Genomic DNA, 19,781 nt, shown 5'->3' with positions numbered 1-19,781 from the left:
GGTCCGCAAGATTGTCGAACCTCGGATCGAGGAGGAGCAGTGTGGTTTTCGTCCGGGCCGTGGAACTGTGGACCAGCTCTATACCCTTAGCGCGGCCCTGGAGGGTGCATGGGAGTTCGCCCAACCAGTCTACATGTGTTTTGTGGATCTGGAGAAGGCGTTCGACCGTGTCCCCCGGGGGATACTGTGGGGGGTGCTCCGGGAGTATGGGGTTCCGGACCCATTAATAAGGGCTATCCGGTCCCTGTACTCTCGGTGCCAGAGCTTGGTCCGCATTGCCGGCAGTAAGTCGGACCTGTTTCCTGTGAGAGTTGGACTCCGCCAGGGCTGCCCTTTGTCACCGGTTCTGTTCATAACCTTTATGGACAGAATTTCTAGGCGCAGCCAGGGCGTTGAGGGGCTGCGATTCGGTGGCCTCAGGATTGGGTCGCTGCTTTTTGCGGACGATCTAGTCCTGTTGGCTTCATCGGAGCGTGACCTCCAGCTCTCTCTGGAGCGGTTTGCAGCCGAGTGTGAAGCGGCTGGGATGAGAATCAGCACCTCCAAATCCGAGGCCATGGTTCTCAGCCGGAAAAGGGTGGAGTGCACTCTCCGGGTCGGGGATGAGATCCTGCCTCAAGTGGAGGAGTTCAAGTATCTCGGGGTCTTGTTCACGAGTGAGGGAAGGATGGAACGGGAGATCGACCGGCGGATCGGTGCGGCTTCTGCAATGATGCGGACTCTGCACCGGTCCGTCGTGGTGAAGAAGGAGCTGAGCCGAAAGGCGAAGCTCTCGATTTACCAGTCGATCTACGTTCCTACCCTCACCTATGGTCACGAGCTTTGGGTAGTGACCGAAAGAATGAGATCGCGAATACAAGCGGCCGAAATGAGCTTCCTTCGCAGGGTGGCTGGGCTCTCCCTTAGAGATAGGGTGAGAAGCTCGGCCATCCGCGAGGAGCTCAGAGTAGAACAGCTGCTCCTCCGCATCGAGAGGAACCAGCTGAGGTGGCTCGGGCATCTCGTGAGGATGCCTCCTGGACGTCTCCCTGGTGAGATGTTCCGGGCACGTCCCTCCGGGAGGCGGCCCCGGGGAAGACCCAGGACACGCTGGAGGGACTATGTCTCTCGGCTGGCCTGGGAACGCCTTGGGGTCCCCCTGGGAGAGCTGGCAGAAGTGGCTGGGCAGAGGGAAGTCTGGGCCTCCCTGCTAAAGCTGCTGCCCCCGCGACCCGATAAAAACGGATAAAGCGGAAGAAGACGGACGGACGGACGGACATCATACCTTCCCCTCACACTTCATCATGGTCCATCCAACCGACCCCTCCATCAAACTTCAGAACATTGCTCTGGCAAGATCAAACTATATGGAACGGGCCACAAGGAATCCGTCAGCCATTTTGTCCCTGCTTTGATCCAGTGGGCAGAAACACTCAGCTCCTTGCAGAGACTGGCATTCGATAGGCATGCTGTGGTCTTTCTGGCATTCAAACCTCTGAAATCAAGACAAAATATAGGGGTCCCATTAGCTTCACCATCTCCATGGCAGTCAGCCAACACAAAGGGTCAGTCCTCAACCATCTTTTCATCTTGTCTGGTCAGCTGTGCCAAGACTGCATCTAAGTGTTGGTGCTGGTGTTGGTACGGAACTGTTAAGTAAAGACACAGCACACCTAATCTTACAAATGAGATGCTGGATATATAACAAGCGGTAATCTCCATGGCTGTAAAATGAGGCCAATGTGGAACTGCCAAAAACTGCCGTTCCTCAAACCACTTGAGACTAGCTGCAAACTGTTAAAACTTCACAGCAGAAATAAACATGTTTACAGCCTGCTACAAAAACCTGTACTGAGGGAGAATTGTATAGAACTCACCTGTTCAAATTATATTAAGGCTTAAAGTTATGCAGAATTAAGACCATGGGTGCTTTGGATGGCAGGTGGGTGACGTCACATGCAGCTGCTCGGCAGTTCGGCTGCCACCTTTGTGTCCACCACGAGTGTTGATAAGTATTGGATAGTTTACCATGACATTTCGTACACATTAATGGTCCCAGAGGTCAGATATGATCACCACTATTATCTAGTATGTCTACATACAAACAAGATGTCTACGTACAAGACCTGGGAAGGTAGATCATGGGACTTCCATTGTCAGTTTTTGCTTGTTGTCATTTGTGTCTTTCCAACAATGCAGCTCATGAATGCTTCAGCTCACTAATATTCTAAATCCTGAATACTTGTATCCTTAAATCCAACTAATTTTACTAAAATTGTATGTTCCTTACACATAATGCCAACATCTGTGCTAACAGAAGATACCGTAAGAAACTTTGTCTATTACATATACATGAAATGAAAATGTGTCTGTGGCAGCCTAAACACATAAAATGCATAAAATACATTTTCAGCAGCAGCAGTGCTCATGTGCTGTTGGACATGTGGTGAGGATTTGGGGGTGTTATTTTATGATGTATCTGTTCGCACAAGATTACCTTTATTTAACCTAGTATTATTTTGTTTCTTGGATGTCAAATACTAATGAGGATCATCTATGCAAAAGGTAAAATGAAGTCATTTAAAGAATTGCGTAAAATGATGCTGAAATTCAACATGGTAAAGGTACATCAACACTTGATTCTGAATTTACTGCACGCTTGAATACTGTAGGCTACTACACCACAAACTCACGCACAGATATACAGGGGACAGGAGCTGGCAGGAGTTTTCTAGTAACCAGCCTGTGATGAATAATTGAAGAGAGGATGGAGGGAATCAGACCACACCAGCACAAGAACAAAGTTAGTACTGAACAAGCCAGGGATGCAATGCAGAAAGAGACTGAAGGTGAGCGAGGACCATCTCATGAGGAGAAGTGTGAGATACACTTGATGAGAGGTCTCCAGATCTCTGATTGAAACTGGAGGCTAACCTATAACATCTGATTGGGTAGTTGGCACCCTGCTGCAGAAGGACTGTAAAAGGTACACTTTACTGCAGCCTTGACCTTCATCACCCCTGTCCACCCCCCCCTCTTCACTGACAACTCTCATTCCTGAAATCACTGAACAGATTTTATAGATTCAATAAAATGCCTTTACAATAACAGAGCCTTTAAATCTCACTGCTGTTTGCCCTGCGGTGCTTCTCAAATGGAATTTCCACTGTGTGGGTGAGGTACTGGTGCATCACTGGTTTTAATGAATGTAATCTCCATATGGACAGCTTCGGAATAGATAATTCTGTTAAACACTGTTAAAGTGTTGTATGTTTGAATAGACTCTGATCCGGTCCAAACACACATCTTCATATTTGTGTTTTAATGGATAATAACCATAAATAGTCACTAACACTTAATACAATCTTGCAGTGTGATATTTTAATATAACTCATCACTGTGATTGAGTTATAAAATGATTAGTACTCAGACTGCAAACTGGAGGTGTTCTGCTCTGAATCTAGATATGTGTGGAGAAACAAAAAGAATCAATACAACTCCATCATGAATATTTTGTCCAGGGGCTAGGCATTGACAAAGAAAACAATGCCCATCCATTCATTTTACACTTCACTGAATTTATGTTAAAATGTGAATAAAAATAGTCAATAGGTGCAATGTCCTTCAGGCAGGTGGTGTGTACAAATTACAGTCCTGGTTGATTTAGCGACACCTAATGGTTACTCATTGTAACAGCAATGTGATTTGATACTACAGGTCAAAACACCAACTCCAGCAGCTACTTGTGGATAACTACAACATAAGATCAGTTGGTGTGCTTGCTTCCAGTCCAGCCAAAAAACTATTGTCGTTTCCATTATTCTGTGAGGAAGTGTGATCTGATTTTATGCTGCACACAGCAGAGAGTCTACAGCTCATCATCTAACAGCTCACAGTGACAGCTCCTTGTTCCTTCTTGTTCCATTACTGCATGTAATATTTCAAACGTATCTGCTGTTAAATAATGGAAACGCATTGATGACGTCAGTGCTAATTTCACTGACACATTGCATTTCCAGTGACTACTTCATAATAATAGTCAACTCCAGAGGTGTTTATTTGAATGAAAATCTTTGAGATTATAACTTTATATATGAATGCTAGAAAGTTTAGTTTGTCCTTTCTGTAGAAATGTGACTCCATTGAAAAGGACCTGGCTGCAGATATGAGTGGCTCAAAGGGAGTTAACAAAAACATAATGAATCTTTCATTTTTAGGTGATTATTCACTAATGAAAACATAGTTATGCATATTATATTCAATTTCCTGTAAATAGAGCCCCTCAAATTTTACACACTGGACCTTTAAGGTTGGAAAAACATCATGCTATTCCACACTTTCTGAGTATGAGTATCAGCTTTTTTTTTTCAGCTTATTGTAAATACCACATGCCATGGCATTTATTTAAACATATTCTTATTATACACTAACTTTGCAGTTTTTCCAAATTAATAACTAACTTACATTTAGTCAGAAATATACAGCAACTGATACATGAGCCTCCTTGTTCCAGAGCTGGCTCTCTCTGCAGGCCGTGACTGTAAAAAAAGGAGAATTATGAGTGCTGTCAGTGTTATTAACCTTTGTCATGTTTGTTATCCTCACCTCGTGTTTCTGCTGTCCAATTCCAGCTGTGTCAGCCATCTATCTCTCTCTAGCTTTCCTCCAGCTCTCTTCATTCTCTTTGTTCCTCTCTCCCTCTTTTTCCTCTGCACGCATCACTCCACACAGCCCCTCGCCCCCACACACACCCTTTGTTTGAAGGTTAATTGGGTTAAACCACAGGTATAGATCCTAGAGTTTAAATCAATCATCTTTTACATCATCAGATCGGTGTGTGTGTGAAAGAGAGACAGAGGCATAAAAGAAACGGACAGGGATTCAGATGTTCAGCATTTTTGTGAGAGGTTGGTGTGTTCTGCTCGGTGCTCATCTGTAACACCTTCATCATCAACCTCGTTCTCACCCTCAGCACCAGTTCCATCACCAGACTGATTGCTGCCGTCATGACATCATGACGCACATCAGCAGCAACTTCATCACTGGCCTCAGCCTGGCCTCTTTCAGCATCATTAGGAATCTCATCACCACTCCCACTGCAAAGAATATCTGTCTTTAACATAAAATTACAATAAGACAAATTGATGAGATCCAAAATGTATTTTTGATTTTCAGCTTTCGTGTTGAAGTAAATGTAAAAACTGTCTAAGTAAACACTTGGTAATCCTTTTAAAAGCAGTGTATTGTGCTGTGAGCCTGAAAGTGTGAAGAGGTGTGTGAGTGTGTGGCAGTATTACAGTTTCTTGTGTGAGGATGGTGCAAACTAAGATAATTAGCTATTTGTTCGATTTTATGATATCATTTGTAGTGTTAAGTGAACAAAGATGTGAACTGGAGAGATGCACACAGACTTTATTTGTATGAACAAAAAAACAGTTATATTTAGTCCAGAATGTTTTATGGTGGTATACATGGACGGTAAGATATCAGTTAATCTTAACATGTGTGATTAACCATAGATGCCTGTATTAACAGTGACCCAATTTCAGCAAACCTGCCTGTTTTCACTTGTAATCTCTCTGTGATTTTCTCCATGATATAGGCATTTTTAACCCTGCCTCTTCATTGTGTTATGCTGGGGGCTGCAGCTTCAACCACTAAGCTGTTATTGTTTTCTTTGCTATTTAAAGCAGAATTCCCAGGGGAGAAAAAACTTGCTGTAAACTAATTTAGCCTACATGACTCCCCAGATAACTGTTCTATATTCATATTCACTAGATATACAGATATATACACATCTAGTGGTTATGGCCAGTCATGGTTGTCAAACAATATATCGTCTCAAGGCCTCGCCTCATGCAGATGTTTACCTCCAACTCTAGTGTTGTATTTTTTAAAATTCACTGGAGATATCTGTATATCCTAGACCTTTATTAAAATTTGCACCATCACAAAGCTTAAAAACAACTCTGTTGTTCTTTGTAAAGAGACATGTTTCCTATAGGACCATGTCAGCATTCTTCAGCTCTTCCACAGCTTCACCTGTCTTTGCTGTGAAAGCTGTGTCAGTAGCACACTACCTCACTTGACCCTGGGGAGCACATAGGGGAAACAGCTGAACTCGTACACCTGCTAGTCGGTTACAACCTCTGCTGAGCAAGTGTTATTTTTTTCCTCTTCTTTCTGTGTGTGTTTGGTCAAAATTACTTTGAGTATAAAGTCCATAGAACTCCATAAATCCATAAATGTAAATCTCATATAAACCATGAATGTTCATGATAGGAACAGATGGTATCTCAGGATATTTGACCATCTTAATGTATTCAGTTTGAAGCTGAGCCTGGAGAAAGCCACCTGGAGAGTAATGAAATGATACTAAACATTATTGTTAACCACATGCTGGATCCAACAAGTACAAGATTGTGTCTTCTGAACAAACCAATGAAACCAAGTAATCAGCAGCAACATGCACAGTGTGGTTATGGTGTTATGTGTTGCATTTTTGTTAAATGTCGAACACAGGTATGAGCTAAAAGGACACCTTGTAACTCACATTGCTCGTGTGTGTGGTATTTTGGTACCCATCATTACATTACATTACATTACATTGCATTTAGCAGACGCTTTTATCCAAAGCGACTTACAGAGGAGGACATCACATCACATGGTTAGTTCATTCAAATGAGGCAGTGCAAACGTGGACTGTTGGTATTTTTTGAAGGACTTTGCGCTGAGAACCATGTCTGTGTCTGGAGCAGAGTGCATTATCTGTTGCCTGCAGCTGCTCTGAAAAGCTTCTTCTTCAGTTCATGGAATCCCTGCAGCCACCTCAAGGCAGCAGCACACATGATAAATCATCAGCCTCTGATGTGAGAAGTGCACAATGACATTATGGACAGCAGCCATCCACTGTGTTACTGTAAATCATCAGTCTGCTACTAAATAACCACACATAGATCAGAGTGGTCAGTCATAACTCTGTATACAGTATTCATGAGACATTAATCCTGTGTGTCAGCATCTCTGAAATAATAGAAATGTCTCTGAAATAATGTTGGATTGATAAAATGAGTATGATTTGATTTCTCTGGCTGCAGATTTGAGGGACTGTGTGTTCACAACAATGGCTGAGAGTGTAAACCCTGTGATGTATATTTCTATTTGCACTTTTTCGCTGCTGCACATGGACTCCATAAACCAAAACAGCAGGCACAAATAGCAATGCCCACACATGTGTAAGTTATATACTGTATATGTATAATACATGGATGTAGTCTTTGTGATGTCACAGTTTTTTGAAGGGTCATGTGAAGCTTTGGTCATTGGGTGCTCAAACAAGCCACCTGTAACAGCAGCCACCTGTCAATCAAAGAGGCCACGCTGTTAATTATGCAAAAGCTGATTTAATATAAGGGCAGCACAGTGGTGCAGTTTGAACCTCAGCTGAGTTTGCATGTTTTCCCCGTGTCTGCATCGGTTCTCTGAGTACTTCGGCTTCCTTCCACAGTCCAAAAACATGCACTTAACAGGTTAATTGGTGACACTAAATTGCCCGTAGGTGTGAATTTGAGTATGAATGGTTGTTTATCTCTGTGTCCTGTGATGAACTGGAGACTTGTCCAGAAGGGATAGGCTCCAGCCCCACCGTGACCCTGATGAGGAGAAGCAGTTACAGATAATGGACAAAAAAGTCACCCTCGGTACAGTTGCCATGAACGGGAAAATTAGCTATAGATACATATACTCGTTCTGTAGCCTGCCTTTTGACACTTATACATGGGGTTCACTTCACAGACACAGAGGTTGCAACTTGTTCATGACCTGCATAGGGTTTTGAGTTTTGATAAAGTAAAGTCTGCTTGAATCAACTTTAAAATAAAATACTAATACCAAACTGCTACAAGGACTTTTCCAGTTGTTGTTTTTTTCTTTTATATGATCTTTGAATAATGTGTGTAGTTAACACAAAGAATTAAATTCAAATAAAATTTTATTTGTATAGCCCAACTTCACAAAACACATTTAGCCTCTGAGGGCTTTACAATCTGTACAGGGAGTGACACCCTCTGTCCTTAGACCCTCGGTTAAAGTGAGGAAAAACTTGCCCACAAAAAACCTTTAACAGGGAAAAAAGGTGGAAGAAACCTCAGGAAGAGCCACAGAGGAGGGATCCCTCTCCCAGGATGGACAGACGTGCAATGGATGTCACATGTACAGAACAACATAAACATATTGTACAATTACAATGAATGATAAAATTATTACAGTAGCAATAGAACCTGTGATAGAGAGACACAGATGCACAGCAGCAGCAAATCATCAACTAACTATAAACTGTAATGGAGATATGGTAGCAATAATGACAGTAATAATATATGTAGTGGATGTCATGCAGGACCACAGCAGCAGCCACGATCCATGAGAACCTGCTGGATGAGAGAAGAAGTTTAGTTAGTAACATGCATTAACATGCATTAATGAGACATGTATGTTTACAGATGGGGGTGGTAACGGTGATGGAGGGAGAGAGAGAGAGAGAGAGAGAGAGAGAGAGAGAGAGAGAGAGAGAGACTAAGAAAGAGAGAGAGAGTTTTCAGTAAAGGGAAATGTGACTGCATCTTCAACCAATACCATGCCTGACTAGGCATAACCCTGAAAGAGACAGACAGAGACAGAGAGAGAGATGTAAGGAGAAGAAATTCTATTCTAGATTTAACAGGTAGTGTTGTTAGAGAAATATCCATTGTGGCAGACATGCATCGAGGGCCTTAAAAACCTATTTTCTAGAGTCGAGACATTTTTTCTTCTTCTCTGTGCCCTTTTTACTGGTTTGAAATGGGCTCACAGAGCTGAACAGCTTTCACACCATCCCAAATGAACCATAAACGGACGCAAGTTTGTTTTACCTGAACAGCTTTAAAATCTGGAGCCAATTTATAAAAATGTCAGACGATTGAATTCTCCAAACTAAAGCTCCAATAATACCAATAAGTCATCAATGTTCCTAAACTAAAAAGAACTTAGCTTTACAACCTGAGACTGCATAAAGTCTGCCTCAGGGGGTGTAATTGAAGCAACCTTTGCCAAGCCTCTTCCAGCTGAGTCCAGTTACTAATTCCCACTCTTGATTGCAGTGTTCATTTGCCTAATCAGGCTGTTTGTAATTGCAACAGGGTGGGCGGGAAGGAGGTGGTGGTGGAGGCATGACAGAGGCCAGCATGGCAGAGCACAGTGTTAGGGGACAGGAAGGCCTCCAGGGATCTGACCAGGTTCAGCCCTGCAGCAAAGGAATCAGACTGGGATGTTTTCTGCAGCCAAAGTGCTCACAGTGCCAGCAGGGAGACTGGAAGCTTTTCATGCCCTCAGGGGCAGCAGGAATCTGGATCCAAACAGACACTTGGCAAGAGTCACAAAATCATACCAAACTATGTCTTTTATTCATTCCTACACATCATACTTTGGTACGCAGACAATGAACTGCATGAATCCCAACATGGTGAGAAATAATTAACAGATATTTGTTAGACAGTAAAAAATGTTTTGCAAATAAATGATTATATGATTCTTTGTACATCTCTGACTTTCTATGAGCAATGCTAGCATAAAGACCCCATATGTAGCCTCAGTGGGCCCCCTTCCCTTTTATTACATGTGTTGTTACATCTACAAATAACCTAATCAGCAATTAGTCATATGCAGCTTTGGTAGTTATAATGCTAATCAGTACAGAAGTGTTTGACAAAGAATGTTCAGTCTAAAGTCTCAGCATAGTTCAGCTCTTTTCTCAACATGTTGTATAATCACTGAGTGAAGCTTCACTCTGAGGTATAAAGGTAGTGTAAGCAAGTCTGTAATCGTCATCACAGTGGTCTCCACAAGCCAGTACGGACATTCCTTTATCAGTTCTTAACCCAATAAAGTGTTCCTGATTTCCTAATGTCTTTACGAGAGGATGAAACACACTGCATCGGTGTATTGTAAAGATAAATGTCATGGTCTGCGTTGGCATGCGTTCATATTTCTAGCTCCACTAGATTAAAATTAAAGCTCTGGTCCTTATTTACCCTTTGCTCTGATGAATGTTAATGAATCAGTACTTGAATCACAGGACTTGACTGAACTAACTGAACAGCTGTTTGGAACTGAAAACCCATCTGGAACAGGCCCCACTAATCTGACTGCAATTTAAACAGGCCAACATCAGTCATACCACCTCAGAACCTACTTTTTTCAGTGAGGTCTCCTTGAACATTTTCACGTTCCAACTTTTATATTAGGCAATATAATTTTATAACATTCTCGTAAACTGTATTAAAGCTAATGCTTCATAATGAACTCTGAAAAAAGGTGAAAAACATACAAATAACTGCTTAAATAAATTCAGATCCACTCAGGAGAAAGAACCCTTGTAAGGACACCCTGTTGGAAAGCACCAAAAGAAGTTGTGTTTCCTTGGTCAAGGACCTAATTAATATTTCAGAAGCAGGTTGCATAACATAAATTAATTTGTGGAGCATTTGACCTTTTAACCACACCAACAATCAATCCACCATGGAGTCTCCACTGTGAGGTGCAGAGGTAATTAACCGGGTTCTTATGTCTTAAATAGGGATGTATTCCAATACTATACTATCACACTATCAAGTTTAATCTAATTACTGTTCCACTATAGAGCACCTTGTCTGTAACAGTTAATAGGTAAATTTGTGATGTTGATGAGGACTTCATACATCTCACTCAATCATGAGTGGAGTTAGTTGGTTCTATGTCATTGGTGTGTGTGCATGGCAATAGGACTAAGGATGCAAATGCAGACCGGAGGCAGGGTCGAGGTGAAAGAACGAATTAAATTAATGTCCCAATGAACTCAGTTAACACTTTATGGGGCAATGGAGTGGCGGGGAACCACATATGGTCACTTCCACAGCCTTTTAAAATAGTGCCCCATGTCTCTCAGTGAGGTAGTAGAACCACATGACGTTCTCCAGCCAATCAGCACATGTCAGGCTACGTCACAGGTACCTTTGCTATGGCCTCTGTGGATTTTACTCTAACCCTAACATTTTTTGCACTGTATCACCTGCATGATATTTTGAATGTCATATTAATAATATTATTATATTATATATTTGACTTGTTCTGTGTGCAACACCAGACCACTGTTGGTTCAATTCATCAGTCCATTGCTATTCACCTTTTTATCTGTTAACACCTTGAAAGAAACTCTTCTGCAAAATTCTTGCACCTTATAAAATCTGGATCATAAACTCTGGATGTGAAAGAATTTAAAAATCTGCTCATGAAATTTATCCTATGGCAGTCTGAAGATGGAAACATTGAAATAAAGTGAATACAAGGAATCTTTTATTCTAAGACAGATGCTGCATTTAAAGTCATTTCTGTCTGTCAAACTTTAAACAACCAACTTACTTTTTTTTTAATTCAGTATTTTCATGATGTGAACAAAATCTTCTATATTTTAGTAGTATTTAAGGAAAGTTGAATGAATATTGGGATGCAGTCATTTAGGCTATGATATTTTTAGCACAGGCATTTGATACTCATCACATCCCTAGTTGGCATCCTGGCCAACTGGTAATACTAAGAATGTTATTATCATATAATTATGTTAAGTCGGATTTGCTGATTTCAACTTCTTTACCCTAAAACTGAATTTACACTGTACAAAGTGACAATACGATAAATATCTCTAAACACAAATGTTCTTCCTTAGCTTTGAATCAGAGCACTAAGACTGAAATTATAATGGTGTGCTGTCTCTGTGTCCCTAGAGTTGTCCTATTATTCACTGTCTATTGATCAGCTCCAGGATTTGTCTCCAGATCTGGATGACATCTGCTCTACAGTCTGTCTTTGTTTAAGGAAAAACTTGGTCAAAATCATAACTTAGAACTAAGCTGGACCACATGAACATATTCTCCCCCCATAACTGATGCATTACAAACAGCCTTGTGATTCAAAAACTCATACCAATCATACCCTTTCCTCCACCATCTTCCTTCTACTCCAGCCACTCTTAAAGCTTATGTGCCTGCACTTCATCACTGTTTCCTTTGCAGGAGTCCTCGTGCTGGCATCAAGCCAACTTTAGCTTGTGGTCAACAGATAACAAACGGCTCTGTCACCAAGGCCCAACAACAACCACCACTCTGCCAGCCCTGATCTATCTTCAATTGTCCCCTATTGGCACACCAGTAAATCCTCCATCAGCAGGTACACTTCAATTATAGAAAACAACAGTAATGTACAACCCTGTTTACACTTCAGAAGGAGAGCTTTCCCAGAATACTGATGAAGCTCTTGTGGTGGGGGTTGGGTAGGTGTAAATTCATTTGCAAGGTATCATCTGTACTGTACGACCTCCAGGATTGGCCAGACCCCCCCCCACACACCCACACACCCACACTGTATGCTTTATAGATGTCTCCTTCCAACTATCCATTAACGGCATGCCTTCACAGTCAGGCATTCCGCTTTCAGCTCTCTCAGCACTTTAAGGGTCAGCCACTTGCAGGGAGACAAATGAATAGCCCGGGCCTTACAGGGTCCGCTGGGCCAATAATTGAATGGTCTACTGAGGGGCTCACTGCCAATGACTCTCGGAGAATGTTGGTCAGTTCCTGGAAAAACCTTCAAGCACAACAGATCCTGTTCATTAATTCAAATGAAAGCTGATTACAGGCGTGTGCACTCAGAAGTGACAGAGATAAGTCCTACAGATGAGCGATTATGTGATGATGATTCAAATGAATTTTGTGTGTTTTTTCTGTTATTTGGTTGGAATATATAAATCTGGCTTCCCCCCCAAAAAAAACAGACTCTGTGACTCAAAGTCAGTGCACTGGCAGATACCAAGTACCAATCTACTGTAATACTATACTCATATCCTCTATAATTCACTTAAGTGGAAACATTCATACACCACTATGCTTTTTAGGCTTGTTGCTGCTATCTGTATTTTGTAGAAGATTTATGAAATTGCAACATTACAAAGACCATCTGCTGTTATAATCCATAATTACTCTGTGAGGAAGTGCTAATACCCTCACTGTGTGCTGTTTACAATTTTAATTGTTTAACTGATTTGCTATGTTGGATGATATACATAGAGTGTGGTCATCTTAGTTAAATGTATTCCTAAAAACATTGAATTGAGGAATAGTGCAAGACAGAAAATGTGGCTTGTCACCTGTTTCCAGTCCTTTGTGCTTCTGGGCATGGGCTTAAAGAGGGAGCACGCCTCTATAGGCACCCTTTTATAGGAATGTACCTGAACCAAACTTGATCTGTGTATTATTTGAAAGCTGGGATCCAGACCCATGCAGAACTGTGTATAATGACATGTACAGTATAATCCATCCTCCTGGCAAAGAAAGCTGGTAAAATACAACCAGGTTTTCTGTTATTCCTCTCCTGCTGATGAAACAGCTTGGCTAATCCACTCATGTCTCATCTGAAAGCTCCACTTGCTCTCCCGATGATGGATGACAGACACGACTCGTGCAGAATCAGTTTTGCAGGTTTGTTGCGTCTTGCATAATAATGATCACTTCCACTCTTTGCCCCTTTGGACTATAACAATGATTGCTCACTGGTTGCCACAACTGCTAATGTTAGCATTGCTAATTTACTAACTTCTTTGCACTCCAGTCACACACACCGAACATTTCAAGCATGATCAGTACTTTGTGGTCATGGTCAATTCTTCACTGATGCACTCTGGCATCACATGCAGTATAATGTAAACCTGACCTTTAATGAAATGTATAAAATGTGGATCCTAGGTTTGGGTGCACCCGTGAATGCATTTACAATGTAGTGTTTATTACTGTCACTATAGATGTAGAACATATATATAGAACCATATATCTCGAAACAATGTATACACTCTATACACAACATGGATCAAAGTTTTAGTAGCATTAACTAACTGCCGAAATCTTTGTCCACATTTTTGGTTTCACAGTGATGACCAACAACTCTCTTCACATTAAAATGCATCTATTGTGAAGTGCAAGTCTTTTCTGTAGCTGTACTGATGTGCTCCATCTTATCATAACTTTTTCTGCAAATATTTTTATTCATTGTCACTGTAGCCCATTTACATCTGTGCTATATTATTATTGTCTAGCTACAATTACTGTCAAAGGCAATCAGGGATGCACGTTGAATGAGTGCATTTCATGGTTAGTGTTAAGTCATTTCCATGTGGTCACTAAATCTTACCACAGTTCAGTTAGAAACACATTCTTCTGTGCCAGGCACTTGCCAATTTAGATTGATGGAGAGTTAACCCCCACGGTGGACTGGTTGGACTACAGGTCCTCTTACATGCACACACTGCTGACACTGCCTGACGCAAATGCCCTTCCCAAAATGCATCCTCCAAAATCAATTTGTGCATCATTCTTTCATATTAGGTCACCTTCGCTGGTCCCATCTCTGTAGACCAGAGAGTGTCCTCCTGGCCTACTTCAGTCATAAACACACACAAACACACACATACCCACAACAACACACACTTTAGCAATTTGCAACTCTTGACTTTGACCTGAAAAGTGTTCAAGAATCTTCCGTTTCAAAACAAACTCTGCTATCTGGGTTGTTGAACAGAAAAACGAAATAGTGTGTGACACGTGTGTGTTCCTATCATAACGTGTTACACACTTTTATATTTATGAAGCACTTCAGCACATAAGAAGGACACATTCTAATCAGACAGTGACTTATTGGTCACGCTGCACACATCACTGACATAACCTTCTTAGCTATTGATCTAAAAAGCTATCTCCCAACACACCTTCACGCACTATTTCTCAAACACCCCCGTCTAACTGAATCATGCAGGTCATTCATTGTGAATCTGCAGGGAACTGATCTGATGCCATGCCAAATACTGCTGTATCCCTCTGGCCTGCTTTTTCCTGCCTGGGGTCTGACGTTTCCAGGTTGTTCATCAATCAAAGGCTCCATACGTCGGTTGATATGTTGATAGAACTGGGCAGAGGTGCAAAGACGACGGAAAATATGTAAGTGGTGGTATTCAGTTTATGTAATTTGTCATTTTGAAGGCTGTAAGAGATTAAAGTGCAAATTATGTTACAGAAAATGTTCCTGCTAATGCTGGATTTTGCAGCGCCTATTGATAAAACTGGAATCTTCATTTTCATGTCCATTTATATTAATGTAGTGCAAACAATGATCTATGACCAGAGAAGCTAAGACTGTTTGTGAATCCATCATTACAGAACATGATTCAATCACAGTGACGATTATTTTCAATTCCATATTGAAAGAAATTAAATTAGCTACTACATCAGTGTATGAAATGTTGCACACAATATATAGAATATTTCCACCTGGTATGCATATTTCACCCAAAATTAAAATGTTCATGTGCAGGTATATATGATGTTATATAGTGTGGAACAATAATTTATTTACTATTTTTAAAGTTAGATGTTTGAAACCCTTTTGAAATAAAGTGATAATGAGAATATTATACAATTTACAGTGTGTTGTGATCTGTCAAACCCATAATAACGTTTGACTTGTCCACTGAGGTTGTTTCAGCTGGTGATGGAGCTCTCAGGTCATATGACCGTCCTGACATGTCTTTCTTATGCTGCTGGCCACTGAAGCTTGGCACCTGTCCAGCAAGAATTTCCCCCTCTGATGGTTTCTCATCATGCAAGGAAAGTCTGGTGGGTCGAGGAACGCCTCATCATACACAAGCTTCATCGTGGCTCTGAGATAATCTGTAAGACATGGCAGATTCAGTGATCAGTGTGCATCATCCTGTAACGTTTTATCAAACCAACCATCAACATCTGAAGATACATTTGATCTTAAATAAAGGAGGAGCATGTAGGTGTATGACACATCATCATCAAAATATTATTGTATTATTTTTTCAGTATTTATAGTAATTCTTATAGGCATGTATTGCTATGACTATTCTCTGTAATGACACCTATCATGCTCTTTATGTAGAACCATTAGATTACACCGTGGACAGCCTCTGAGGTGATGACTCAGCTTCTATGCATCACTGAATACTGTCCTAGAGACAAGGACTGAAGCACCGAGCGTAGAATCACATTAAAGAACAAGTTCAAACCCTGATTTAGACTGCATCAGTTTCAGTCAATTAACTGGCGGCTGACACACACACACACACACACACACACACACACACACACACACACACACACATTTGCAGGGATGTTTGAGTAGCTACGGGCTTCGGCTGAGTCTCTCAAGTAACGATTTAACAATTTAAGAATAATGTTTATCAATGTAAAATGATAAAGAATCGGTGGAATACATTGCCAGTTCACGTCCAGCATGGACCAAAATATGAAGGTGGACTGGTAGCCGGAGAGGTTCCAGTTCACCTCCTGGGAACTGCAGAGGTGCCCTTGAGCAATTCACCGAACCCCCCCAACTGCTCGCAGGGCACTCCTCTGGGGGGCTGCCCATCACTCCACCATCTCTCTCCACATTGCATGTCTATGAGCCCTTATATGTGTGTTTGGAGTAAAAATGAATGTAAAATAAACTGGAACCTCTCCAGCTACCAGTTCACCCTTCATACATTGGTCCAAGCTGGACTTGAACCAGCCACCCTCTGGTCCCAAGCAAAATCCTACTTCATTGTTGATTCTTGCACCCAACAGAAGAGCAATGGACATGCTTTGCTTGTATCTTTGACATCTTTGTGTCACTAGAGTTGGCCTCAATGAGAATATGACAATCGCAGACAGCTAGATAGATTCAGTAGGTGTTCAGTGGGTGGACGGATGGTCACCCAGCTGGAGGTGGTGCTATGCTTTTTATGCTTTTGGAACATACAGTGAATATGAACATGAAGATGGAGAAAGCATCATCTGTCTTTCAAAGATCTTTTACAGAATAATTCCTGGCAATGAGTGGTATGGTGTGAGATGAAGAGTTCAAGCTAAAGGTCAATATGAATTTCCCCAGTGCTTCTCCCTTTCAGACTCCTGTTATCACCTCCACACAACATTAAACTGGAAGATGTTCTGTCTGATCTACAGTGATTACACCGCTGATATTGTTCCCTTAGCAGGCAGACTCATAAAAAACCTTAACCGTGCCTTTTATTCACCAATATAACTTCAATTTCAGGCTGTTATGACACACATTAACACGCACACATGCACATGCACACACAAACACACACATGAAGATGCAGAAAAGCATGTACTTAGGCATGTGTATGTCACACACATAAGTGCCTACATGCCTACACATGGATTGGTACAGACTGTAAAATTTGTATTCACTCACCAAGCTGCACATATTTATTTAGGTTCCACAAACACACACAGAAAATGTTCGCATACACACACAGACCCCTGTGTGCCCTCCCTGTTGAATGGCTCTGGGTTTTTATGGTTTTTTTGCATGAGAAAGAAGAGAGATTATTCTTTATAGTCTCACCCACAAGTCTCAAAACTCATCATATTGCCAAAAGTGGGCTCATCACTTTTAAATCCGAGTGTCAAGGAGGCAGTGCATACACCTCACAGATATTTGCTCTGCTGACCTTAACCACTTCAAACAACCAGCTTGGACAAAGTCCAGACCTTCTTGTAGGTAATAAGACAGGACAGACATCATGAAGGCTAAATCTGTGCTGTGCTCATGTCGACAACAACAACAACAACAACAACTAAGCATTCAATTTGTAAAAATAGATTCTTTACAGATATCTGTATCATCTTTAGATTAGTTGCAGACACAGACAGTTTCTGACCTGTCAGTCTGATTATATCAGTGTGAAAACAAACAGAGCGGAACTGTTAGGAAGCCCACATTAGAAGAATTCAGTTATTTTTCTTGCTCAGTATTTAATTTCACAGCGTGCTGATAAATTTTACTCTGATGACGTCATCAGCATTTACATTATACTCTATATCTGTTGATACTAAAATGGTGTTTTTTCTCCCGTTTTTCCTTCCCTTCCCTTGTATTTTTATCATTTCGTTGCTGACAAAATAACACAGCCAGATTAAAATATCCGAACCGGGAAAAGTCTGTATCCATGCCCTTTAATGGGGACATGCACCATATCTTGAGACAACTCTAAACAGCCCTTTTCCCTGGAGAGACCCCCTACCTATAAATCTGTCTCTCTCCTTTTCCTCCTCTTCTTCAAACTCTTTTCAGATTCAGATTGAAAACGTTTTAGTAGAAACATCAATGCTTTTAGGATAAATTCAGATGTTCAAGGCACGTCAGTCGCTACAGTTCAAACTTTAAAAACACAAGCAATCATTTCTATATTTCAAGCATAATGTATGTGATATAAAATTATTGAACAGAATACTAATGAATATTGTCAGTTACTGAACTACTTTTTAAATCTTTTAAAATATTCATAAAAAATATGTTGAATGGCTTTTAAATCATTAGTCTGGGAGAAAGATCGAGTAAGACCCATACACATTAAACACTAAAGCAAATGTTACTGAGCCGAAATATTATAACTTATACTATAAATGTAACTTTTTGTTCTTTCTAAATGACTAAAAACAATGTGCATTTCTGTCAGGAAAACAACCTGAAATAAGTGGCTTTTAAATAAAACTGTCCAATGAAGATGAAAAAAAAAGTGAATTATTATCATCAGCAAAGGTTTATTATACGATTCTGATGAAGAATCTAATTTTAGTGAAATATGTCCCACAGTGATTTGATTTGTTTGGTCGTGAATTATCGGGAATTCACAAAATGTTCTGGAAGAAAATGTGTTCATCAAACTCAAACCAAAGATACGGACCAATGAGCACTGACACGTTACTAATCAATACTCTGATAAAAAGACTGATCCATTGATAAAAGCATGATTACAGAGTAAGTCCCTGTTGGACTCAGTCAGAGCATTTCGATAGAGAGCCACTTTGCATCAGCAGCACCATGCTCCAGTGCTCTGGGACAGTTGAAGAGAGTTGAACACTGGATGACTGACAGCTGTCCTTCATGACAACAGAAGCCACAGAAGTCCTCATCATCAAAAACATGACTTTGATCTGCTTGCTGGCTGTTAGAAAGAATGTAAGACGCTTTGTCTGCTCAGTAACCATGGCAACAGATCACTAATGAACCATGACAGCAGTCACAGGTTTGAGGACTTAAGATAAAAGTGGTATTTTGTTCATCTCATGTATTAATGCTCAATCAGCAAACTACAAATGATGAATTTTAACCTTTAAAGATGTATTACCTAATGTAAAAAATGTCAGGTTTACATGAAACAGAAAAGACTGTTTGCTTTGTTTATTCAAATTCACATTTAACACAACTACTGGGTTATGTATTAAAACAATTAAATATAACAGTGATGTTTTAAGATGTTCTTTTCTGACATACAATGTATGAAACATTTTGAAAATCAAGTAAAACCTTTAAAAAAAAGTCTAAAACTTCATTCAGAGCATTTCCATAGAGAGCCACTTTGCATCAGCAGCACCATGCTCCAGTGCTCTGGGAGAGTTTATAGTCCTGAGAGTTGAACACTGGATGACTGACAGCTGTCCTTCATGACAACAGAAGCCACAGAAATCCTCCTCATCAAAAACATGACTTTGATCTCCGTCCTCATCTGGACTCTCCTCTGCTGCTGCTTCACAGGTAAAGTCCAGAAAATCAAACCTCTCCTCTATGAACATCTGTCCCTCTGAAATGAAGCCCACAAAACCATGACGCTGCTTTATGTTTATTATGGCCAGGTCACAGTGACTCAGCCTGGAGCA

The sequence above is a fragment of the Larimichthys crocea genome, chromosome III, assembly GCF_000972845.2.
Source record: "Larimichthys crocea isolate SSNF chromosome III, L_crocea_2.0, whole genome shotgun sequence".
NCBI classification, from domain to species: Eukaryota; Metazoa; Chordata; class Actinopteri; family Sciaenidae; genus Larimichthys; species Larimichthys crocea.
Note: the sequence above shows the minus strand (reverse complement) of the source record.